Source organism: Jaculus jaculus, chromosome 7 (genome assembly GCF_020740685.1).
Source record: "Jaculus jaculus isolate mJacJac1 chromosome 7, mJacJac1.mat.Y.cur, whole genome shotgun sequence".
NCBI classification, from domain to species: Eukaryota; Metazoa; Chordata; class Mammalia; order Rodentia; family Dipodidae; genus Jaculus; species Jaculus jaculus.
In genome coordinates, this window is record NC_059108.1 from 55,421,315 (window position 1) to 55,448,066 (window position 26,752).

At 37.3% G+C, this 26,752-nt stretch overlaps 1 protein-coding gene and 2 pseudogenes across 1 annotated transcript in view; 2 read left to right on the forward strand and 1 right to left on the reverse strand.

Annotated features, from left to right (window-relative positions):
• Positions 1-11,854, forward strand: part of LOC123462303 — a 93,431-nt pseudogene extending 81,577 nt beyond the window's left edge.
• Fut9 (fucosyltransferase 9) overlaps positions 1-26,752 on the reverse strand; it is a 267,934-nt gene that overhangs the window by 119,878 nt on the left and 121,304 nt on the right. The window contains exon 2 of the mRNA XM_004663651.2: positions 22,188-22,276. The gene's annotated coding sequence lies outside the window, so the exon portion shown is untranslated. The remainder of the gene's footprint in view (positions 1-22,187; positions 22,277-26,752) is intronic.
• The window catches only part of LOC101599499, a 66,359-nt pseudogene continuing 56,070 nt past the window's right edge, over positions 16,464-26,752 (forward strand).

Here is a 26,752-nt window from a genome sequence, read left to right on the forward strand (position 1 = left end):
GTATCTATAGCATTTGTTATCATTTAATATTTAATACTTTGCTATCAGCCACTTTGAGTGTAGTGACATAGTAACTCAAAACAGGGGTGTTGACTACTCTGTAAAAATGTTTGTTGGTTATGCATGTTTTCGTAGAACTCTGTTAGCACATTTTAAGGGGGTTGGATTGTTTGCTTTGTTAATATTTTTGAGTTCTTTGTATTTAATTTTTGAGTTTTTGTATATTGTAGATACTAATCCTCTGTCAGATGCATAGTTTTCAAAGATTTTCTCTCACTCTGCCTCTTCACTCATTTGGCAATTTCCTTTTTGGTGCAAAAGCTTTTACTTTCATGAGGTTGCATTTGTCACTTTGTTGACTGTTTTTCCTGAGCAACCAGATCACTGTTCTGAAAATCTTTACATATGCCTACATCATGTACTGTATTCCCTAGTTTTTCTTTAGAAGCTTCAGTTTCAAGTCTAACATTGAGACCTTTGATTCATTTAGAATTCTGTACAAGTGAGAGAGAAAGATCTCGCTTCATTCCTCTGCACATATACATCCAGTTTTCTCACCACCATTTGATGAAGATGTTATCTATTCTACAATTGTTATTTTTGGCATCTTTGTGAATGGACTGATATACACATTTTCTATTTTATTCCATTAATCTAGTTGTCTTCTTTTGTGCTATTACCATGCTATTTCCATTACTTTGGCTATGTAGCATAACTTGAAATCAAGTATAGTGCCACAAACTGAGGAGTTAGTATTCCAACATAAATCTATAGAGAACAACTTACATTTAAATCACTACATTCCACTCCTTTCCCCCATGGACTTCTCCATATCTCATGAAGCAAAATGCATTCAGTGCAATGTTAAAAGTCCTTGGGCTGGAGAGATGGCTTAGCAGTTAAGCACTTGCCTCTGAAGCCTAAGGTCCCTGGTTTGAGACTCGATTCCCCAGGATCCATGTTAGCCAGATGCACAAGGGGAACGTGCATCTGGAGTTCGTTTGCTGTGGCTGGAGGCCCAGGCACACACACCCATTCTCTCTCTCTCTCTCTACCTCTTTCTCTGTCACTCTCAAATAAATAAATAAAAGTAATAAAAAAAATTAAAAGTACTCATAGCTTTACTAGTTTCAACACTACTAAAGTCTAAATTATAAAGTCTCAGTAGAGACTTAAGGCAGGGTCTTAACTGTGAGCCCTATAAAATCAAATCACAAGTTACATACTTTTAGCATATGATGCCACTGAATGAACATTCCTAATGCAAAAGGGAGGAATTGGGGTACAACAAGGACTGATTGGCCAAAGGCAAGACCCAAAACCAGCTGGGCAAATAAAAAGTTTTGTAGCTCCTTGTCTACTATATGGGACTTGTGGTAAACTCCTCTGTGCTCCAAAGTCCTTGGGTACCTAAGTTGTACTATCTATAGCCTCCTTTTGTTGCAAGTTGGATTATTCTCATAGTTTTTCTTGGAAGATATGCCGTGGTTTTGGCATCACTAACATCCTGAGTTCTCCCTTGTAACTTAAAGTTCACCTTCACAACTTCATTCAGTGACTTTACAGAGCCTCCTTGCAGGGACTTGTTCTTGTCTGACAATACTTCACCTCAGTGACTTAGTAGAACAATGGAACACTATACATCAAACCATATGTATATCGATATATACATATGTTGAATTTTTTAGTCCTCTACAGTCAGTACCACAGGATAACCCTGCCAAGTTTTACTACTGCCTGGCCTTGGATCTCAGTAATAACCACCTTGGTATGCTGAGCTTGGAGAACAAAGGACTCAGTCAGCATTCTCCATTCAAGTCTTTCCCTTTCACAAGAAAAGAAATGCATTCTTCCTTTTGAGCCTTCAATAGGTTGGGTCTTGTTCTCAGGAAGTCATTCCCGTTGTTCCAGTGCAGAGAGGTTGGGTTATCTTAAAAATAATCTCTTTAACAATTACCGGCCAAGTGGCTTCAGTTTCTGTGATGGGAAAACAAAGTTGATTACATTTCTTCCTGTCCCAAACTTTTCTATTTTTCATCTATCTGCTCTATACTTTCCCAGATTTCACTGTAGATTTAAATTAGGGAAAATAAGAGAAGTGATATCATAAGTCCAATATTATTCTGCCTTGATATTTCTTGTTATTCTGCCTTCATATTTCCTGTTCTAAATATATTACTCTACTACTATTATTATTAACTTAGATTTTACTCAAATTCTCAGGACATGGGAAGAATATAGCCAGTTTCTTTGATAAAACATCACACCAATTTCTTCTATCCCAGTTCCTGCTGAAACACTTTTTCCTTTCCTTAGCTTTCTAGTTTTTCACTATCTCCAGAATAGCCGCCTCTGATTACAGCATTGTAAGGCCTCTCTAGTTCAAAGTTCTAATAACTCCACAGGTCTCCTACAAAACAGTTCCAAAGGTTCACAAACCACCTTGTCAGGTTTATGACAGAAATAGCCCCACTTCTTAGTATAAATTATCCATATCAGTTTCTATCTCATTTCTAAGACAATTACTTGGCCAGAAACAAGTAAGGAAAGAAAACTGTTTATTTTGGTTTACAATTCCAGAAGGCAGAGTCAGTCATTATTAGTCATTATGTAGAAAGCACTATAGGAGCAGACAGGTATCATGGCATCCTCACACCAGCAGGAAGTAGAGAGAGTTAGAATGCTAAGCAGGAGTAGGCTATAACACTTCAAGACCCACCTCCAATGATAAACTTCATCTAGCAAGATTTTTACCTCCTAAAAGTTCCACAACATTACAGGATGGCACCACCAGCTGTGGATTAAGTATTTACATATGTGAGTCTGTGAGGGACATTTTACATTTAACCCTCCAAAGTGATTGAACTTCTTTTTTTTTTAAAAAAAAAATTCTATTTATTTGCAAGCAGAGAGATACAGAAAGAGAGACAGACATGGAAAGTGGCCACACCAGAGCCTCCAGTCATTGCAAACAAACTCCAGATGCATGTACTACTTTGGGCATCTGGCTTGATGTAGGTACTGGAATCAAACTCAAGTTGTTAGGCTTTGTAGGCAAGTGCTTAAACTGCAAAGCCATCTCTCCAGCCTGAACCTCTTTTGAAATTACTGATTTCAAGTTTGTTTATGGAACTCTTTAAAATTAATATTTTCCAGAGACAGAAATTTTTACCCATCAAGTTGAACTAAAATCAGAAGATTTTTACAAAATTAGTTTATCATGACTTATTAAAACTAGCAAGGATTGAACACCCCCATTCTGGATTTAAGTTTTTCTTCTCAATTATTCCACACTATATTTCTTTTTCTTCTTCTTCTTGGTCTTCTTCTCCTTCTTTTGATTTTTGTGGTAGGCTCTCTGACTAGCAAAGGCTGACCTGGAATTCAGTCTGTAGTCTCCGGGTGGCCTTAAACTCACAGCAATCCTACCTTAGCCTCTTCAATTCTGGGATTAGAGGTGTGAGCCACCATGCCAGCTCTATATTTCTGTTTTAGTCACCAGTTCATATTTCTGAGTCTTTGCCTGGCCATATCTTAACACATGGAAATTCACAAATGCAGAGATTAAATTGCCTCAACATTCATGGACATTATGTGAACTAATGTATACTTACAGATATAGAAGGTGATAATCAAAAAGTTTTCACTACCAAGGAAATTTTATTTTAGCCAGTAAATAAAGAGATGAGTTACTTTATCTAAACTTGGGATTGAAGCTATCTTCAAGAGTGAAACTAGCATAAGACATCTGTTGATGCTGCTGCATCAGTTCTCAAAGATCAGCAGAACACAGCACAGAGATGCCTCAAGCAATGATGCAACTACTATAATTATTAGCATAATTCTCAAAAAGAAAAAAGTAGACCTGTTTTAGAAAACGTAGCCAGTCTGAGACTACAGAGTGAATTCCAGGTCAGCCTGAGCTACAATGAAACCCTACCTAAAAACAAAAGCAAAAACAAACAAGAGAAAATGTTGCCAGAAGAAGAGAGGAAGAGGGTCATTGTTTATACAGCAGAAGAACAAAGGGTCAAATTAGAATGAGGAAAGCTAATACTTCACTAAGACAATGTTATTTTAAATATTTTTTTTGTTCATTTTTATTTATTTATTTGAAAGTGACAGAGAGAGAGGGAGAAAAGGAGACAGATAGTGAGGGAATGGGAGTGCCAGGGCTTCCAGCCACTGCAAACAAACTCCAGACGCGTGTGCCCCATTGTGCATCTGGCTAACGTGGGTCCTGGGGAATTTGAGCCTTGAACTGGGGTCCTTAGGCTTCACAGGAAAGCACTTAACCACTAAGCCATCTCTCCAGCCCGACAATGCTATTTTAAAAGAAAATATGTAAGGAACTCAAAATTGTTGAGGACAGTAGACCAAAAGTTTGGGCAAATGACAGACAGGAAAGGATTTATAACTGCAGAGAAAATCCTAAGAAAAGAGTCTAAAATCAGCCTAGAATAAGTTCAATAAGTAGTGCAATTCATATTAGAAAAAGGGTACAAAACACACAGAGACCATCAAATATTCTAAAAGAGAGTGTGTTTACAGATAATCAGCTATGTGAACTAAAAGCATTTTTTTTTAAAGATAATGTTTATAATTATAGCAAATTGACACAGTGATATAATCTTGTTATCCCTACTTGTTGGAAGGCTGAGGTAGAAAGACCTTGAGTTTGATGCATATTAAAAAGTTATGTTTCCACAAATATAAAAAAAAACAAAACTGAGCTTTTCATAGTTAAGTAGGAAATAAGGTGCTTTTGACAACTTCATTAAATTACATAAAAGTGAAACATTATTTGGGAACAGAATAAGACTGATTAAAACAAATTTCTAATTATTTCCTACTCTTCATCATAGAGATTTTTTCTTGGCAGTTTTCTTAATTAACTTCATGTTTTGTTGTCTTCTATGTTTGTTTAAAATGTAGCTTTGAGAATAACACTCTCCCTTACTCTTAGTACAGGTAGAATTTTTTGTAGCTGTCCTAAGAAATCACAGCAATGGCTTGAAACCTGCCTCCTCAATCAGTGACAGCTCTGAAAGCTCCTGAATGTCTTTCACATGAATTTAAAAAGTACACAACAGGCACCTTAGTGCACACACATTTTCAAGTCAACCAGACAGTAAAAACCAAAGCTTCAGAGAGACAGTGGATCAGTAAATGACTAACTGAAGAAAACACACTTCTGAGAGTTCATTAATTAATGACATCCTCACCTCAGAGACCAAGTCACTGCAAGTGACATCAACAGACTAAACCTACTAATCACTAAATTAGTCTTCCTCATAAATCTGCACAATCTGATAATTTATGTCTCCTTGGTATAATTTCTCTTCCTTTAGTAAGCAACAAATTCAGTTTTTAAAAGTGTTTAATTTGACTTCCGGTTAAGATGGTGGTGTAGGTACCACACCAAAGCAGCCTAGGGGGGAAAAACATCAAAAAAACTCAGCAAAATCCACACTTTTACTAAAAAGTGAGGTGTATAGGAAATTGAAGCGGTAGCAGAGAAGTAGAAGAGATCCAGAGTATCCAGAGCCCGCATAGGCCAGCAAAAGAGGCCCAGGCAGCTCCGCCGACCACAGTGGCAGGATGCACCAGAAAGCCACCAGGCTCAGCTCCAGCCACAGGAAAAGCCAGGTGAGGGGAGATTCCACTCACATTGGAGCTCTCCGCAACTCAAGAAACGTGAAGGGAGAGTGGCAGTGAGCAACGGAGGAGAAGATCACAAGGTAGAAGAACACATGGAAGAGTGAGAGAACCAGAGCAGCTGCAGCTCCCTCCCCTCCACCAGCACCTGAGCCAAGCTCCAGCAAACAGAGCAGCGGTCACAGGACCCCACCACGCCAATTTGAGCCGACAGCAGGACCCAAGCAGTAGCGGAGTCTGGCAGGAACATCAGCGGCTCCAGCAATGGTAACAGTGGCAGAACCAGCAGCAGCAGACCCAGTAGCGGCAGCAGCAGCAGATCCCGCAGCAGCAGCTTTAGTGGCAGCAGCAGCGGTGGACCCAGCAGCAGCAGCTTCAGCAGCAGCTGCAACAGACCCAGCAGAGGCAGCTTTAGCAGCAGTAGTTCCAGCAGTGGGTGTGATGATCTGCAGGGCCACAGTTGCCAGGTTCGGTTTGCCCCGCAGGAAAAGCCAGTGCCCAGCTACAGAAACCAGAACAGCAGCCCGATGACCCAGCCAGCAACTTGACGGAGACCAAAACCATCCAAGAGAACTGGGATTGCACCAGGGAAGAGCCTCACTTGGTCAAAAGCTGACTTGGATGCCTCAACAGACCAGAAATCTTAACCTCTTTGTTGATAGAGGATCTGGTTGTTAAAATAACTACTCTGGCATACATACTTGGGGCTGTTTTTGATTGAATGTGTACAGTGTTTAGTTGACTTTTAGAATCTACCTGTATTTTATTCCAGTCAGCCTACTTGAATACTTCTATAGCAGGGAAACTCAACCCCTAGGAGCACCTTCATAGATACTCTGAGAAACTTAAGAGCCACACCTAACATCTTAAGCTCCTACCATGAAAATATATAACATCAAATCAATTGATACAGCAAAGAATAACCAGCTAGCTAGAAAATCCAAGCATTAACTAAATCCAAGATGCAAAAATATATACAATATAACACAAGAAACACTAAAAAGAAAGACAATAAAAATGCAACTAAAAGTATTGATGCATCAGAAATGACCTTCAGGGAGAACAAGTTACAGGAAATACCTGAGAATGATTTCAAAAGAATGATTATAAATATGTTCAAAGAAGTCAAAGAACATATCAATGGAGTCAAAAAGGAAATCAAAGGACTCAAAGAAGATGCAGGACACCAATTTCATGAATCAAGAAGGCAATACAATACATAAATAAGGAAATAGAAATAATAATAAAAAAGTCAGAATTACTAGCAATGAAGAACACAGTTAATGAAATAGAAACTCTGTAGAAAATCTCACCAGTAGAATGGATGAAGGAGAGGACAGAATATCTAAGCTAGAAGACCAGGTGGCATATCTCATACAGTCCAATAAAGAGAAACACAAACTTATAGAAAAGTATGAGTTGGAATTTCAAGATATTTAGGACACTATGAAAAGATCAAATATAAGAATTCAGGGCATAGTAGAAGGAGAAGAATTCCACTTCAAGGGCATAATAGGCATCTTCAACAAAATCATAGAAGAAAATTTACCCCAAATGGGGAAAGTGGTGCAAATGCAGACATAGGAAGCCAGCCAGACAAAACCAGGAAAGAACTTCTCCTCGCCATATTATAATCAAACTTCCAAACACACAAACCAAAGAAAAAATATTGAAAGCAGTTAGAGAGAAAAATCAAGTTACCTCCAAAAGCAAGCTCATCAGGATTACAGCAGCTTATTCAACACAAACTTTTAAAGCCAGAAGGGCTTGGAGTGTTATATTCCAAGTTCTCAATGATAACAACAGTCAACTAAGGTTACTTTATCCTGCAAAGCTATCCATTCAAATAGATGGAGAAATAAGGATATTCCATGACAAAAGCAGGTGAAAGGAGTATTTAAAGACAAAACCAGCTCTAAAGAAAATAGTTGATAGAATCCTCCATGCTGAAGAAAAGCTAAAGCACACATATAAGGAATCTAGAAAAAACAAGCAATACTCAAATACACAAGAAACACAAGAAAGCACAGGTAGAACCGGAACAAAAAAAAAAAAAAAAAAAAAAGGCAAACATAAATACACACCTTTCAATAATATCTCTCAATATCAATGGCCTCAATGCCCCAACGAAAAGACATAGGTTTGTAAACTGGGTAAAAAAGCAGGATCCTACAATTTTTTGTCTCCAAGAAACTCAAAGGATAGATATTATCTTAGGGTGAAAGGTTGGAAAACGAGGTTTCAAGCAAATGGGCCTAGAAAACAAGCAGGGTTGCTATCCTAATATGTGACAAGGTAGACTTCAGTCCAATGTTAGTCAAGAAAGATAATGAAGGTCACTTTATATTGATTAAGGGCACACTTCAACAGGAGGACATTACAATCCTAAACATATATGCACCTAACATGGGGGCTCCCAAATTCATCAAACAAACACTATTAGAACTAACGTCACAGACAACACCAAACACAGTGGTGGTGGGTGACTTTAACACCCCACTCTCATCAATTGACAGGTCATCATGGGAAAAAAAAATAATACAGAGAGGCATCTGGACTAAATGAGGTCATAGAAGGAATGAATGGACCTAACAGATATATACAGGACATTTAATCCAAAGGCTGCAGAATATACATTCTTTTCAGCAGCACATGGAACATTCTCTAAAATAGACCATATATTAGGACACAAAGCAAATCTTAACAAATTCAGGAAAACTGAAATAATTCCTTGGATTCTATCTGACAACAATGGAATTAAACTACAAATCAGTAGCAAGAAAGGCTATAGAGCATACACAAAATCATGGAAACTAAACAATACACTACTAAATGATGAATGGGTCAATGAACAAATCAAGAAGGAAATCAAAAAATTTATAGAGTCAAACGATAATGAGAACGCAACATATCAAAATCTCTGGGACACAATGAAGGCAGTTCTAAGAGGTAAATTTATAGCCTTAAGTGCCTATATTAAGAAACCAGAAAGGTCGCACGTAAATGACCTAATGTTTCACCTTAAAGCCTTAGAAAAAGAACAAGGCAAATCAAACATCAGTAGGTGAGAAGAAACAATAAAGATTAGGGCAGAAATTAATTCAATAGAAACAAAAATACAATCCAAAGAAATAATGAAACAAAGAGTTGGTTCTTTGAAAGGATAAACTAGGATGTGGAAAAAGAGGAACCCTTCTGCCCTGCTGGTGGGAATGCAATCTGGTCCAGCCACTGTGGAAATCAGTGTGGAGGTTCCTAAAGCAGCTAGAGATTGATCTACCATATGACCCAGCTATAGCACTCCTAGGCATATATCTGAAGTAATCATCTCATTTCCTTTGAAGTACGTGCTCAACCATGTTTATTGCTGCTCAATTTGTAATATCTGGGAAATGGAACCAGCCTACATGTCCCTCAACTGATGAGTGGATAATGAAGATGTGGCACATTTATACAATGGAGTTCCACTCAGCGTTAAAGAAAAATGAAGTTATGAAATTTGCCGAAAAATGGATGGACCTGGAAAGGATTATACTAAGTGAGGTAACCCAGGCCCAGAAAGCCAAGCTCCACATGTTCTCTCTCATATGTGGATCCTAGCACAGATGATTGGGCTTCTGCATGAGAATGAAAATTCTCAGTAACAGAGGCCAATAAGTTAAAGAGGAGACATAAAGTGAAGAGAACGGAAGGGAGGAGGGTACTTAATAGGTTGATATTGTATATAGGTAAGTACAATGATTGAGAGGTCGAGGTAATATGATGGAAAATGGAATTTCAAAGGAGAAAGTGTTGGGGGTGGGGGAGGGAGGGATTACCATGGGATATTTTTTATAATCATGGAAAATGATAATAAAAATTTAATAAATAAATAAATACATCTTTAAAAATGTGTTTAATTTATTAATTTAATTTTTTTTATTTATGAGAGAGAAAGAAGCAGAAAGAGAGAGTGTGAAAAAATGCGTGGATCAGGGCCTGTAGCCACTACAAATGAACTCCAGATATATTCACTACCTTGTGCATCTGGCTAATGTAGGTACTGGGGAATCAAACCTGTGTCTGTAGGCTTTGTGGGCAAGCACCTTAACCATTAAGCTAACTCTCTAGCCCCAAATTCAGTTTTATATTTTTCTGCTTAAATAAAATTTAGGGTTATTTTTAACCTTTTGGAAACAGTAATTTATGCAGTTGTAAAAAGAATATATACAGTTGTATTCCTTGTCTAGATGGTTTATTTTCTAGATATTTAAATAAGTATTTTGCATTTTTGCTTTGAGTCCCCACAACTCTTTAATATAAGCCCCATTTCTTGTTCTAGCTCTTATTTGATGAAAACAAAGATTTGAAAGCTTATGACTACATAGCCATATACCTAGTAGACTGTGGATATCTGATACTGGTTCCTTTTAAATCCTACTTCCTTTAAAAAATAAAATGACTTCAAATAGCACAAAATACTGACCAATATTTAGTTTCTATCATATTTATAGTCATAAATAGGAACACCTATGAAAACCTAATCATAAGAAAAATTGAGCAAACTGACATTATGAAGAGTTTCTATAACATACTGATTATTAAAAATGTCCCTGACAGTATTAAAAGCAAATTCAATCACAAAATTATCATTATGCCAGGGAAAGTTGTGTGTACTCGTGATTAAAGTCAAAAGAAATATGGACAATTATTTATGTACATTCTGGAGTGAATAAATTCTAAAGAAATATATTTTCATTGAGTTCTTAAACATTGCCCTAATGTTTTTGTAATAACAGGAGAAACATAGGTATAAGTTGTGGTTTCTATATAAAAGAATTCTATCCAACCATTCCATAGTTTATCAAAATTCCAGTGTTGTACAGGAATGCCTCACACATCTCTCCTTTTCTTCTCAAGGGTCAGTGATGTGCTCTCACAGAAAGTATCTCTCTATCTTAAGCACAGTTAAGGTTTGAAATTGTTCTCCTAGGAAACCAATGTGGAATAATATTTTGCTTTACCCTATAGCAACACAGCAGTTAACTTTTGTAATGAGTTATGATACCCTAAATATAAGAATATAAAAATCTCTATAATAAGTCTTAGAGAAGGTTAATTACATTTAAATCACCAGTTTTAAATTAGCATCTTGTTAATAGGGTATAAAAATTGAAGTGAATTAAAAATGTGACTACACATAATATAATGAATTATTATTATTTTTAAGACTATTTTTAAGAAAATGTGATAAAATAAAAGGGAACAAAGATAAATATTGTAATAACATGATTGCATTAAAAGTTAAAAACAGGATTCCAGATCAGCCTGGGCTAGAGTGAGACTCTACCTCAAACAACAACAACAAAAAAAAAAATAATAACTAGGCACAAATATTTTAATAAACATAGAAGGAAGAATTTTCATACTTTATTATTATAAGGGAGAATATAAAAAGAAGGTGCACTTGGATTTTGATATGAAGTGGGAGTCTTATCTCGCAGAGCCTTCTGAAAGCCTCCAAAATTCTTGCCCATTTCATCAACACCCCAGCCAGAGAGACGGCAGCAACCCCAGAGACGGCACTCCATTGAGAAGGAGACGCCTACAAATATGAGGCAGTTTCTCCCACCACCCAGGCAGAGCTCCCACTCTCTCGAGGAATTCTGCTACCCAGTGGAATGCCTCGCTCTCACTGTGGAGGAAGTTATGCACATCCGCCAGGTCCTGGTGAAGGCAGAGCTGGAAAAGTACCAACGGTATAAAGATGTCTACACGGCTCTGAAGAAAGGAAAGGCCCGTGTGCTCACAGTGTTGCAAAAAGATGCGGCTGCCATCCAAGCCATATTCTACTCTACCTATCTTTTCACTGGGACCTTCTGCCTTGCAAAGAGGGGAAAGTACAAGATCTGAAAAGCCCTCCACTAGTCACCATCGGCCACTTCGGAGCATTGCCAGGTTTTCCTCCAAGTCTAAGTCAGTGGACAAGTCAGATGAAGAACTCCAGTTTCCCAAAGAGTTCATGGAGGACTGGAGCACGATGGAGGTGTGTGTAGACTGCAAAAAGATCATTTCGGAAATCATCAACTCAAGCCGGCACAGCCTGGTGTTGGCCAACAAAAGAGCTCGATTGAAAAGGAAGACACAATCTTTCTACATGTCCTCACCAGGCCCCTCTGAGTACTGCACTTCTGAAAGGACTATCAATGAGATCTGAGCCTCTGTGTCCAGAGGAGACCTTCCTCCAGCAGCGCTGTGGGACCATCTCGAGATCCTTCCTGTAGTTTCACTTACTAGGTTTCAGTTCACAGTAGGTCAGACTTTTGATACATCACCTTGTAGCACCAACTGAATGCTGTGTTCATAGTGATTGATGTCATGTGATTGTGACAGGTCCACCTGTTGCTCATTTGCACCCAGAAAGGACAACAATCTCAAAGTTGTTTTTGGGTGTGTAGATAGGGAGTTGGAAGCTCTCTTAGTTCAGGCTCTCAATCCTCAAATATTTCCTGGCTAAGGCAGAAAGCTTCTTGTGTGGGAAGTCAGGCTGACAGAGAGGTTGATATTAGCACAATTCCAAGCAGTAAGTCATATTGGCATTCCACATGACAGTATTCCTCTCTCCTGTACATAGTGGCCAGTGCCCTGCCACACGCCGGCTCCCTGAGGTGGGCCAGGCTAGCTGTCTTCTCACAGCACAAAAAGTAAAAGGACTTGCTGATCCTCTCCAATTGCATCTCAAATTATTGTTGCTCTGAGATACAAATTGCACAAGGGGCTTCTGACCGTGTTCTAGTGCAAAGCACTTGGGTAAGCCGCACAGTGCATGGGTGGCCACTTCCTCTGAGCTTCTGGGTCTGCCCAGACACCATGAATCAGTATCTCCTAAGCTCGTTACAGGCCTTTCATCCTCTATCATGAATGTATTATGGTTACAGAAAGTTCTGTGATGGATGTCTAAGACTTAAAATTTTGTGGGAGTTTGAGGACAAAGACAGTCTTAAGGTTTCATTAGGCAGCTATGTTTATTTTTTGGTTAACTGTGATGGGTTGTGATAGCAGAGGGTGCCAGCATCCAATGAGCCAGAATGCACACATTTTCAGCTACATTTTTCACAACTTTATAGCGCAACCATCATGACTAAATTAAGCCACAATTTGGTACCTAAGTCTCGAACTGAAATTTATTTTTATAAATGAATTTTAAAAGAAAAAATATCTAACTCTTTAAACATTACAAGAAAATTAACCTGCTGACAGGTTACCTTGGATACCTTTTGCACTAGTTTCCCTTGGAAGTGAGTTGAATCATAGGTTGGGTTTCTGGTGAAAGGGAGGTCGGCAGGTAGTAGCATGCACCTCAAATTCCTCAGCTCTTGAGCTCCATCCCAAGGCTACCCTTATTTTGATGAGCTTATAAATAATCAACCAATCAAATCACTGTCAGTGTTGACAAGTCAGTTAACACATGTGCAAGATGATTTTCTAAAAGCTATATAATGCCCTTGTAGTCAGCACTGACAGCTCCATGTAATAAAAGGCATGAGAGTCGCATTTCATTCCACATAAAAATATAGTGACATTTCCACACTAACAGTGATACCTCAGAACCATTCCAGTAGTAGTTTTAATGCATTGGAATTTACATTGTACATGGCTTTAAATTGCTTATGAAATAAACTTTACCAATTGACAAAAAAAAAGTTAAAAACAGAGTAATCTATAATGATAACTTTAAAGCTCACAGGACTATTATACATAGTTTTCAATAAAAATATAAGGTAGTTTATATCTACCTTTCCTCATTCTTCATATTTGCTATATAAATATTCATGCCATACTACTTTTCTAGATTTTTTAAATCAGTGTAAAGTGTGTTCTTATCTTCTTAGAATAAAGCAAAGTGGAAATCACAGTCTTTAAAGATAAAAGTTTAAGACCCATTTGAAAATAAAAATTCATATTTTCTGGGAATTTTTTTGAAGGTTAGTAGGTATTTATTAAAGCAAAAAAATAGTTTTAACTATACATAAAAGGAATAAGTCTAAAAAACTGTCATAACAAACCATGGCAATAGTTAATAACTTGTTTTTTTTTTTTTTTTGGGTGCATCAAGGTAGGGTCTCACTCTAGCCCAGGCTGACCTGCAATTTACTATTCTCAGGGGGGGGACATCAAACTCACTGCACTCTTCCTCCTACCTCTGTCTCCTGAGTGCTAGGATTAAAGGCATGCGCTGGAGGAAATGACCAATATCTGCCCAAGTAACTCATGGTCTAACTTAATTAGCAACAAATAACCTGGTGTGATGCCCACACAAGTGCAACAGTGGCACACAGCCATGGTGAGGAACCAACTGCTCTTGATTTGGCTAACTGATCCCCTCAGTGGTACAAGACCCATAGCTGGAACTGGGCAACAAGTCAGAACCATATCCAAACATGAGCCCACTCTCCAATATCAAGCTACTATCAATCATGGGCTATAAGAGGACCTACACCTATTAAACTCTCTATAAAAGAAAGTAAGGGTTATCTCATTTGTCCTGGTGCTAACTTACTCTCCTTTGGAGATTCTGCTTCTCTTTTTCAGATAAGGCCTCCCAAGAAAGCTTCACCAATAGACTGTATCATGTGAATCTATGGGGATCACTCTTACAAAAGGTGCAGATGTAACTACCGTGATGAGAGTATTAAAGAAAAGGATCACCATGTGCAAGGTTTGGTGTGCTTTGCTTCATAAAATTAGTCTTTCTGTTCAAATAAGACATATAATATATAAATATCTAACAAAATTATTCCAGTAAATATTGTTAACTAAGAAAGGACATGATAAATGTTTTGTGATATTAACATTTCACTATTTAAATAACTTACTTTATGATCTTTTGTGTTTGTGTACATGCCATATGTACATGGTGGGTGTATGTTGGCAAGTCTGTGCACATGTATAATGCCAGAGGTTGATGTTGGGTATCATCCTCAATAGCTCTTCAACTTACTTTTTCAGTCAGGGTTTATTATTTGAACCCAGAGCTTTCTAAATCATCTACTCTATATGGCCAGCTTGCCCTTGAGATCCTGCCTCTGTCTTCTGGGGTATAGGGATTATAGATGGTCACCATGCCCACTTTACATTTAAGTAAGTTCTGGGCACCTGAACTCAAGACTTTACACTTGTGGAGCAAATACTTTACCAACTGGGCTCTCTCTCCAGTCTCCACTTCTATGTTCTCATATATTAGGATTCTTTAAGTGAAAACATCTTAATGTCTAATAAAATACGAACTAAGAACTGTACCTAAAACTCTTTCCACATGTCATGCTTGTTTGGCTGCTCCTCAGTGTGAAGTCTGATGTACCCCAAAATTAATGCCCTAACTTAAGCTCTTTGTCATATTCTTGACATTTATATGGACTCTCTGATGAACATGAAGACTTGACCTTCCAACTGAAGCCCTTGCCACCTTCCTCACATTTATGTTTGTTTGTTTGTTTATCCCCAAGGTAGGGTGTCACTGTAGCCCAGGCTGAATGTGGAATTCACTATGTAGTCTCAGGGTGGCCTCAAACTCATGGCGATCCACCTACCTCTGCCTCCTGAGTGCTGGGATTAAAGGCATGCACCACCATGCCTGGCTTTACATGTTTTGTTTTGGTTTTTTTCTCCACTATGTACTTGGTATAGTTCAAGATTTGAACTATAAGTGAAGTCCTGAGACACACATTAATCTTCTGTATGGACTTTTCTGTATGGCCTCTAGTAGGTTTGAAGCTTTGAGGAGGACTTACTGAAGTCCTTCCCACATATTTCCCATTTGAAACATTCTCCCTACAGTGGACATTCTGATGGATTTGAAGATTGAAAAGCTGAGAATTATCAAGTTTCTTATACTCTTATTTCTTCATTTTAAATTCTGAGCATTAATAAGCCCATGAAAAAACTTATCTGATTTGTAAAAACCAAAGATTGACCAAAAATCAACCTCAAGCCATTGTAAGATATTCATGGTGTTTTATGTCCCTCTGCCTCATCTTGCCCCAGTTAATACGACATGGCATATGTGTCAAAATTAAGGTCATTTATACAATAACAGCAACTAAAATCACAGGAGGTTTAATTCAAATTTCATCAGTTTTCTCACTAGTGCCCTCATTCAAAATAAAATCTAAGCTACATAATAACAAAAAGTCATATCTTTTCACCCCCTCAGCTTTATGGGTAAATTTTTCCTGGGGAGTTCAGAAGAGTATAGGCTACTCTCACAGTATTTCCAGCAGTTTAGTTTTGTCTGTTGTTTTCATTATGGATTCCACATGGCTATGGGTTTGAAGGAAGGGTATTACAAAAGTTTTATGTCCTTAGCATGCTAGGCAAGCATTGTATGACTGAGCTATATTGTCACTGGAAATGGTAAACTTGATCATATGAGGAAGGTGCTGTCCCCAAGGCTCCTCCATGGAAAACTTACCTTCCCCACTCCTTTTCTTACTCTCTTCTACATAAATGAGTCAGTATAGTTATACAGAATAGAGTCACTGTTCTGTATAAATAAGCCTATACCCAAAGGAACACAAGCCTATACTCTTTTGGAATAGGTAACTGTACATAATATTTGGAATTTTAAAGTATGTATTTGTATAATTATTTAGATGAGTGTGAATTGAAGAACTTCTACATTATGGACTAGGTTACAACTTGACATGATCTTTGGGCTGTTGTTTGAAGTGTTGTACTATTAGTTACTGAGCACCATTCTCACTGGTTTTATCTTTCTGACATGTCTCTGTGTTCGTCACTCTTTCCTTTCTTTTTTGCACTCCACGATGCTTCAGGCTTTTCTTTCAAGTTTTCTTGTCCTGGTCATAGAAGCATCCTTTAATTTGTGGAGGTCCAGTTGGCTTGTTGTTGTGGTGGTGATGGTGTATGTCACTCAGATGAAGGAATCAGACATGGAGTGTGCTTGTTACAATGCACTGTCCCTGTTTCTAGGAACCTCTGACAGAGATAAAGTGTGTATGTATATCTATGTGCCCACATGTCTATGTTTACATATCTGAATGTTTATCGAAAACAAAAGGAGTTCACATTGGTATCTGCTTTTTGTGTCTAGCACTACAAAATATCCATCACCCATTTTTTTATTATTGTTTTTACAACTTTTTTTGGCATGAGAAGATTTGTTTCTACTATCAGTAGCTTATTTCCATGTGTACACAACACAATATGCATGAAAAATGGTTTCAGAATTTCTTATCTGTATTCTTGAGGGGAAATAAATCAATGAGAGAGCAGTATATCTACTGTTTTGCATGTAGTTAATCTTGGCATATTATTGTTTTCCAAAATAAGTTAGAGTATATCCTTTCCTACACACCCTCAGGGAAGCCATATTTTACTTTTATAATTGATTACTTTCACTTGTCACAGTTTCTCCTCTACATTAGGTGACCCAGTACTGCTCACTTTCGACCTTATTTATTTATTTTTTTCCCCATGGCTTAGCTTTGTATGCACAGTTCTGTGCATTTTGACAAATGCATAATTTGTCCTTCAGTAAAGTTCCAAAAGGACAGTCTTTCTTTCACTTGTCAGAATGCATTTGGGACTTGTCTTTGGGCGTTAGGATATAGCTCAGTCATACAATGCTTGCCTAGCATGCATGAAGCCCTGGATTCAATCCCCAATAATAAAAAGGAGGGGAGGGGAAAAGACAGAAAGGAGGGGGGGAAGAAGGGAGAAAAAAAGAGTGATTTATCCATAATATGCACAAAGTAGCTCCTTTTGACAACTAAATACTATTGTATATGTTATAGTCAGGTTCACATTTCAGGCAGAGATCACCCAACCAAGAACAACTGTTGGGAAAAATAAGGGTTTATTTTGGTTTACAGACTAGAGGGAAGACCCATCATAGCAAGGGAAAACTGTGGCATGAGCAGAGGGTGGACATTACCCCCTGGCCAATATAAGGTGGACAATAGCAACAGGAGAGTGTGCCAAACACTGGCTGTATACTGGGAAACTGGCTATAATACCCATAAGCCTGTCCCCAACAATGCACTGCCACCAGGGGAGGCATTAATTCCCAAATCTCCATCAGCTGAGAACCTAGCATTCAGAACACCTAAGTTTATTGGGGACACCTGAATCAAACCACTACATTGTAGATGTACTAGTTTGTTCTTGTTCACCACTTACAGACAAATTTTGTCTGTGTGTTTATTTATTTGTTTGTATGAGACAGAGTCTAACAATATAGTACAGGATGGCCTTGAACTTGCTATGTAGGCCAGGCTGGTCTAAGACATATGATTCTCTTGCCTTAGTCCTCCAGACATAATCAAATGCTGAAAGTACAGTTATGTGCTACCATGTCTGGCTGAAGTCATCATCTTGGTTATTTCCACATTTAAAAACATTAAAATTGTCATGACTATTCACATATGTTTCAAATTAAATTAAATTTTTACTTCTGGTGAGAATGCCTAGCAATGGACTTGTTGGATTATATAATATGTACATATAACTGATCCCTAACTTACAATTCCTTTTATGATCTTTCAAAGTTTACAAAAGTTTCAAAGCAATATACACATAGCAACAACTATACTGCACATGCCAAATCTAGGTGTATGATTTTCTAATGATGCTAGGTTGCTGTGATGGTTGTAAGTTTGGAGTATTAATTGCATGTCACATTGTAGCATGTTTGACTATCAATGTACTAGTTGCTGCTCTCTCTCTCTCTCTCTCTCTCTCTCTCTCTCTCTCTCTATATATATATATATATATATATATATATATATGAAATATATAATATATATATAATTATATATAATACATATGTATATATGCTTATATAAATGATGTACAGAGTTTTTCAAGGTGATTGTCTGCCTAAGACTCCTCACCAGTGATGGAAGAACATTGCTGGTTGTGCCCACATGAATCCCCTTCAGTAATGGAAGAACATCTTCCTGGTTGTCCTCTGTGAAGCCTCTCCTCTCCAGTGATGGAAGAGCATTTGCCTGGCATGTTCTGTGATTCCTCACCAGTGATGGATGAGCACCTTCCTGATTGTGCCCTGTGAATCCTCATCAGTAGCAGAACATCTTCCTGGTTGTTCCCCTGTGAATCCCCTCCTTTGATAAAGAGCATCTTCTTGGTTGTCCTCTGTAAATTCTCACCAAAATTGGAAGAGAATTTTCCTGGTTGGCCCCTGTGAATCTCCTCCACTGATGAAAGAGTATCTTCCAGGTTTTGCCCTGTGAATCCCCTCCAGTGCATGCAGTGATGCAGGAGCAACTTTCTGGCTCTGCATGGCTTATTAACATTTGGTCATGTCAGGTTTCTGGTCTTGTCCATCCCAATATGTATTGGAGATATCTTATTATAGTTTTAATTCTCACTTCCCTAATTGTAATGGGGTAGAAAATTTCCTCATGCAATGTTTAGTCAACCATAAGTCTATGAAGTTAAGATATTTTACTCACTTTAAACTGAGTCAGTTATGTTAATATTGTTTTAAGAGTTCTATACATGTTACTACATGGTTCATTTTTAAATCAGATGTGTGATTTGTATCTGTAACTTACAGTTTCATTCTTTCACATGTGTCTTTCGAATCATATTTTTAATGCTTTAGTTTCTACTTAAGCTTTGGATTAATTCATTATAATGGGAGGTCTATGATTTGCTTGTTCCTTCAATTCTAATAGAACATATTCACTAGTACAAATATAGGAATCATAGCTTCAAAGTTTTATCTTGTGTTCTTTCTTAATTTTAATTTCTCATAAACCATGTGGTTCTATAAGACCTCATCTTAAGTCAGAGGTTTAGGATTTAATATTTTTCTTTCATTAAAGATTTAAAATTTTATGTTTTTTGATGTTCTATGAAGTCACCCTTCAAAATACATTAGGTGGTAGGATTGTGACATTACAGTGTCAGTCCGCTGAGACACAGTTGTGTGATATTGTAGCCACTAGCTTCATGCTACAATTAAGTGCTTGAAATGTGACTAGTGTGCCTCAAAAACGTAAACTAAATTTAAAAATTTATGCTTAATTTCGTCACTGGAAAACTTAAATATGTGTAGTCAAATTTGTTTTGCTAACATACTTACTGATTCTGAGAAATTCTCCTGTATCTGCCTCTCATCGCACTGTGTCAGTGATACAGTTACAGAAACTTGCCATTGCTTCAAGATTTTTATGCAAGGTCTGAGGTTCAAACTTGGGTACTCCAGCTTAAGTGGCAAGTGCTTTATCTACCAAGCCATTATGTCAGACCTAACTTATTGATAGATTTTCAATTTCCTCAAATTGATCAAGAGTGCAGAAAACAAAATGTTTCAACTGAGATGTTCAATAAGCATGGATTAGATTTTAAAGACAATATTGAATATATATATATATATATATATATATATATATATATATATATATGTTATCTCAATATTTTAAACTTTTAAAATGATTGCACTTTCATTACTTGGGGTAAAAACAAAACATAGTACTAAAGTCTATTTCACCTGCTTCTTTCTACATTGTTAATGTAATCATAAGAAAATATTTATTATTTCAAAATCCACTCAGTGTGCTCAGATGAAATGGAAGTAACTTATCTACCACCATCCTCAAACCTAAAAATAGAATTCTTTTTTCATAGACTTGTTTCTCTGGGAAGGACATAAGGCTCACTACTTTCTACTCCATGGGAGAGTAGATTTTATAACTTCCAACAGGAACTGGAACAAAAACAGACTGGGAGAATAAAGAGTGAGGCTGAAATGTGGATTTAGTAACCCAGTGTATACAGATCTAGATCTCCTGATACTCCAGCCTACATTAAACTGTGGGTTATAATAATGGGATAGATTTTGCCAGGGCTTAATCTCATTCCTGTGTGATGGTACATAGTGCTTGGAACTTCTTCTTTTTTTTTTTATTTTTGAACTTTATTTTTATCTTTAAAATTTATTTTTATTTTTATTTATTTGTTTGAGAGCAACAGACAGAGAGAGAATGAAGGAGAGAGAGAGAGAGAGGGAGGGAGAGAGAATGGGTGTTCCAGGGCCTCCAGGCACTGCAAACGAACTCCAAATGCATGCACCACCTTGTGCATCTGGCTTAAGTGGGTCCTGGGGGATTAAGCCTTGAACCAGGGTCCTTAGGCTTCACTGGCAAGTGCTTAACCACTAAGCCATCTCTCCAGCCCCTATTTTTATTTCTTATTGACACATTGCTTAGGCATTATGTGATGTTTTGACATGTACATATATTGTGTCAGGTTCAAATCAAGTCCAGTACTTCTATTTTTTTTCAATTTTTGTTTTGTTTAGTTTTAGCATGTAAATCTATTTTATTTTTTAATTTAATTTAATTTTTTATTAATTATTTTTGTACTCAGTGAATACAGTCAAGTTGGTGCTATTGTTAGGTTTGTCCAAGTCCTATTCTCTCCCTCTGGCCCCTCCTTGTTGAGAGGTATATGGGTCATGCATTGCTGGAGTTAGCCCGCAGTTATGGGTAGGAGAAGTGTCTCTGTGTATTCTATTGCCTCAAATAATCATTATTTCATGATAAGAATAAATGTTTGAAGTCATTTCTACTAGTTGTTGGTGAAATGTAGAAAGCATCAGCATTATTTATAGTCATCTTAATGCATAGTGCTCTTTAACTAAAAAAAAAAAGCATATCAAAGCTTTTATCACCTTTAACTTTTAGTGATGTGAAAAGAACAGTAAGAAGTCCATATTATTGCAGAGGACACTTTTCCTATCTTTCATTACATTTATTAAAGAGATTATACACTTATCTGTGAATTATTAAAGAATATTGCTATTATTAACCAAGAATTAAAACTCATTTTCAAAAGATAACTAATATGGACTAGTGTAGAAATAAACTACCTTAGAATTACATTTTAAGTACAAACTATATCTATGGAATCCATTCCAAGAACTTTTTTTAAATATATTTTTTTAATTTTTAATTTATTTATTTGAGAGCGACCGACACAGAGAGAAAGACAGATAGAGGGAGAGAGAGAGAATGGGCGCACCAGGGCTTCCAGCCTCTGCAAATGAACTCCAGACGCGTGCGCCCCCTTGTGCATCTGGCTAACGTGGGACCTGGGGAACCGAGCCTCGAACCGGGGTCCTTAGGCTTCACAGGCAAGTGCTTAACTGCTATGCCATCTTTCCAGCCCCCAAGAACTTTTAATACTGCAGCACAAAATTTTCCATCTGGGATTAATGCATTTTTTTTTTCTAGGAACCCAAAGAAGAGTATGTAAACTCTAAGTATAACATTTATAAAAAATTAATGAAAGTCACTGCATTATGCTTTCATGATAAGCAATTATTGTCATTTTTCAAATGACAATACAGTATTGTCTGCATTTTCAGAAAATCATATATTCTACATTGAATATATTTTGAATTATTAATAACAAAATTTTCTGAAAAAATATGCCTTACCTACAAGTTTTAATTGAATGCATTATTACAAGTTGACTTGAGGAAGTGAGCTCATACTTACAATATAGAGAACATATCATAGGAAGCAGCGTGACAGTTGTCAAATGACTTCACTATATTATCAGATCCTTCAGTTATCACATTCTAAATCTGTTAAAAGAGAGAAATATACAAGTATGTTACTAGAACATGTTGGTTACACTATCTGTATACTACATATACAGACAAATAGCCAAAACAAAAGGGAAAGAATCAAATATCTGGGCTGGAAAGATTGCTTATTGGTTAAGATGCTTGCCTGTAAAGTCTAAGGACCCAGGTTGGATACCCCAGTACCCACGTAAGCCAGATGCACAGGAGGCACATGGATCTGAAGTTGGTTTGCAGTGGTTAGATGCTCTGGTGTGCCCACTATCTCCCTTTTCCCTCTTCTTCGTCCTGCTCCTCTCTCTCTCTATCTCACTCAAATATTTTTTTAAAAAATCAAGTATCTTATAAATATGATATATGTCACCTTTACTCATCAAAAGTAAACATATTTATAGAAAAACACTAGATCCAAGAATATATTCAGGATTCACCTTAAGATAATGCTTTCCTAAACTGTATTGTACCAGTTTATTTGCTGTCAAAAATGTATTTTTCCTCAGTTCAGATATTTTCTCAACCATGTTTATAGCTGCTCAATTCATAATAGCTAAGACGTGGAATCAACCCAGGTGCCCATCATTGGACAAATAGATAACCAAGATGTGGTATATCTACACAGTGGAATTCTACTCAGAAGTTTAGAAAAAATAATAATAACACAATGAAATTTGTATGAAAGAGGTCAAACATGGGACAGATCATTCTAAGTGAACTCACACAATCACAGAAAGATGATTGCATTGTATCACTCATCTGCTGTTCCTAACTTGGATCAGCCCAAGTTGCTGACATTTCCAAATGGCATTTCTAGGCTTGGGCAATAGGGAGGGTAGAGCTTGGAGGAAAGGGGAGGGTAGGGGAACACAAGACTGAACCCAAATTTAATTGGTACCATAGAATCCTAGATCCTTGAAGTTACACTAAAAGGTATAACCCTCAAGAGGACATTAGAGGGAGCACCTGAGTTGAAGGGTTCTTGACAGGGTGAGATGTAGCCTAACCTTAAATTTCTCCTGTTTCTCTTTCTTCTCTGTCTTTTTCCTTTTTCTTTCCCTTGGTACTGGACTGTATTTCCCTGTACCAAGATGTGGTCTACAACCACAATGAGCTGTTGATCAGAGAGACCCACTAGATCTCCCAACACAAATAAGGCACACTTTTGTCAGAGCCCTTGATTACCCATCAGAGGTTAATGGTAAGACCCTAATGCTGAAGACACCATACATTGTTGGCACAGCCCATGGAGAGACCTGGTTGGAATCTGGAAGAGAGCCAGTCCCTAGACAGCTAGCACATCTAGTGCTGGAAGGTGCTATATGAGCTACAGGGGGAAAGTTGCCAACATCTGTCCAAACAACTCAAAGCCTAAGTGACTCAGAAGTAAGCAACCTGAGGTGATGCTCACACAAGTGCAATAGTGGCACATAGCCATTATAGGTAGCCAACTGCTCTTGGACTTAACAGATCCACTCAGTGGAAAGGAGACCATATCTGGAACTGGGAAACAAGTCAGAATCATATCCAGGTAACTATTCTTTTTTCCATTGTCAAACTCCCACAAATCTTGGGCTACAAGGGGCTCTATACTCACGAAATTCTCTCTAATCTAAAAATGGTTATCCCATTTAACCTGTGCTGACTTCATTCACCCTTGAAGAATCTGCTTCTCTTTTTCAGATGGAAGTAGGACCTGAGGAGATAAATGAACTTCACCCCAGCCCTAGCTGAAACCACAGAGGAATTGGGGACATAAGCAAGAGTGCTGCTTTCTCAGTGAACCTAATAACAGAAAAAGGGTGAAGGAAATAGATACTGATGACACTCAACACCTTCCAAAGCAGAGATCCAAAGGCTCCCAAGAGCCCATCACTTAAGTAGACTTAAAGCACACCCAACATAGTTCAGGGAATTTCATGGAAGAGGGGGCAGAAAGATTGTTAAGAGCCAAAAGTTAGGACATTATACACACAGACATTGCCTGTTCCCCATAAATGATGGCTACCCCCACAACGCATGACACATAATCCCTATGGGGATGGCCTAATCCCCAAATAGAAATGTCCCTTTGGAGAGAGAGTAGGAATAAGGGAAAGGACTGTACCAATACATGCTGTTTACATACTGAGTATGTCGGTAACTAATATAAAATGTATTTTTGAATACACTCTAGAAGCTGTTATTTTACTAAAAGTATTCATCAGGTGCCATGTACATACACATACATTTTTGTTTAATTTGAGGTTCACAAAATCTCATTATTTTTCTTCCTGAATTTAGTATATTTAAAAATAAAATTTTATCTTATTTGTTTGAGGTTGTATACAAAGTCTTGAGTTATGGTTTGAGTCAGATGTAGCCCCATAAACTCATGTTTTAAGTGCTTGATCCTCAGCTGATGGCAAGTTGAGAGGTAGAACCTTGCTGTAATGAAGACTGTAAGCTGGAAAAAAAAAAATTTCCTCATATCAGTGGCTTTTGGTTGTGTGCTATGTCTCAGCAACAAGAAAGTAAGTCCATCACACCATGGTTTAGTATTTCCTCACTCAAAATATACACACTGACATTAGTTAATACACATTTCAAGAGAGGCCACATACGGATAAATAAGTAGTTGTTAAAATTAAATCTCTTCTAGTTATTCATTTTGCAGACATGAAAGAAATTATAGATATATCACTTTATATTTTTATATTTATTTAGGGTGGTATAACCATATATGACTGTTGCATAATCATCAAAGTAATATTCTAAGATGGGTTTTAATTTTCTCACATTTCAGGATTATGGTAATTCAAAGACCTCACATGTCTATGTTAAGAATTATAAAAACCTTAAAGTTGAAAAGAATAATGACATAGTTGGTACTTTGTGGAATTTGTTCAATTGCAACTGTGTATTTTATGCCAAGGAATACTAAGTACATAAAACTAAAAATGCAGCACTTTGTCTATCATCTCTAATTCTTGAATAAACAATCAAAATTTTCATAATTCAAGAAAGAATAGACAAAGGCATTTGTTCTTAGAGCCACTGGTTGTATAATGATTATAATATTTGTACACCTCTACATTTTGGTAGTCTTTTTGTTATTTTCTTAGTTCTAGAAGCCATAGATGTTCTCATTGTACCTGTTATTACCCAATATCATCTGATTTGATGTTTTCCAAGAACCAAACACTTAGGATTCTGTCTGGAATGATAGTAATGACTTAGGAATCTCAGGTGTGTGTGTGTGTGTGTGTGTGTGTGTGTGTGTGTGTGTGTATGTAACTGTGCATGTCTCCCATGTCTTGGCTATGACTTAGTCATTTACCATGTTGAATAAATAAAACTCAGTGAAAGATTATGTTACTTTTATTGATCATGTTTTGAGTATTGTTACTATTATTTATATTCTTATTTGTCTATTTCAGGTAGAGAGAAAATAATTCTCTTCCATTCCCTACAACTGTGTATAAGCCCATCAAATAATGGCAATGCATTTCATTTTTGTGTCTTCCTGCTAGTCTTTCTTCCCATAGCAGGCAAGGCACTGCCTACCATGTGGGAGAGCTGCAACAAACACTTGGTTCAGGCATTGACAGTATAATTTTGATGTATAGTTTAAAGTATAGCAGTATTCAATGAAAGGATTTCCAAATATTTCCAGTTCCTTCTTAGGGTATAAATATCCAACTTTGGAGACTGGTCTCTTCAATAGTTTGCCAAGGTCCAGACTTCTCCTGATCCTACAAACTCCATCTCCAACCTCATATAATACAATGTGAATAAAGTGTTCAAGGGTGAAAATAGTTGTCCTAAGGGAAAATTGATTCAGCCCCAGAGGTTTATGAGATGTTCTTCTTTAGCCAGGTATCAGAAGAAGGAAGTGGCAGAGACACTACAGAGGCTATTACCAAAATCCATGACAGATAGATGAGCAGGAATTAGTCAGATACAGCTGAAGCAGAACTTGGAGATGACAGGCCCACATGGGGAACAGTCAGGTAAGCAGTGATGGAGCAGGTCATGTTGGATTATATTAAGGACCTAGTATTTAGAGAGGGAACTTTTGGTTTAAAAGCCTTGGGTCACAAATGATGTGCATTCAATAATAAAATTATTGAGTGTTCCTATAGTTATAGTGACCCAAGGCACAGTGACAGGATAGAAAGGCAAACTGTGTGCCTTGAATATCATTCTAAGGGGTTCAGTTTTTTTTTTTTTTTTCTAATAGCACCATGAAACAGAAGAGTTTTGATTGGGGGGATAACATTATCTGGTTAAAATCTGAACAAGCCCCTTCACGTAGTGTGTGTTTAGCAGAGGGGCAAGTCTAGTAGGCACAGCCCATCCAAAGAGCACTGTTGTAGTGGAGCTAAGGAAGGCTCACACAGTGATAACAAAAAGAGGTATTTGTATTTGAATAATATATTTGCATAAAGTATAAGCCTGATTACCTAATTGTATCATTTCATAAATGCAACTGAATTTGGA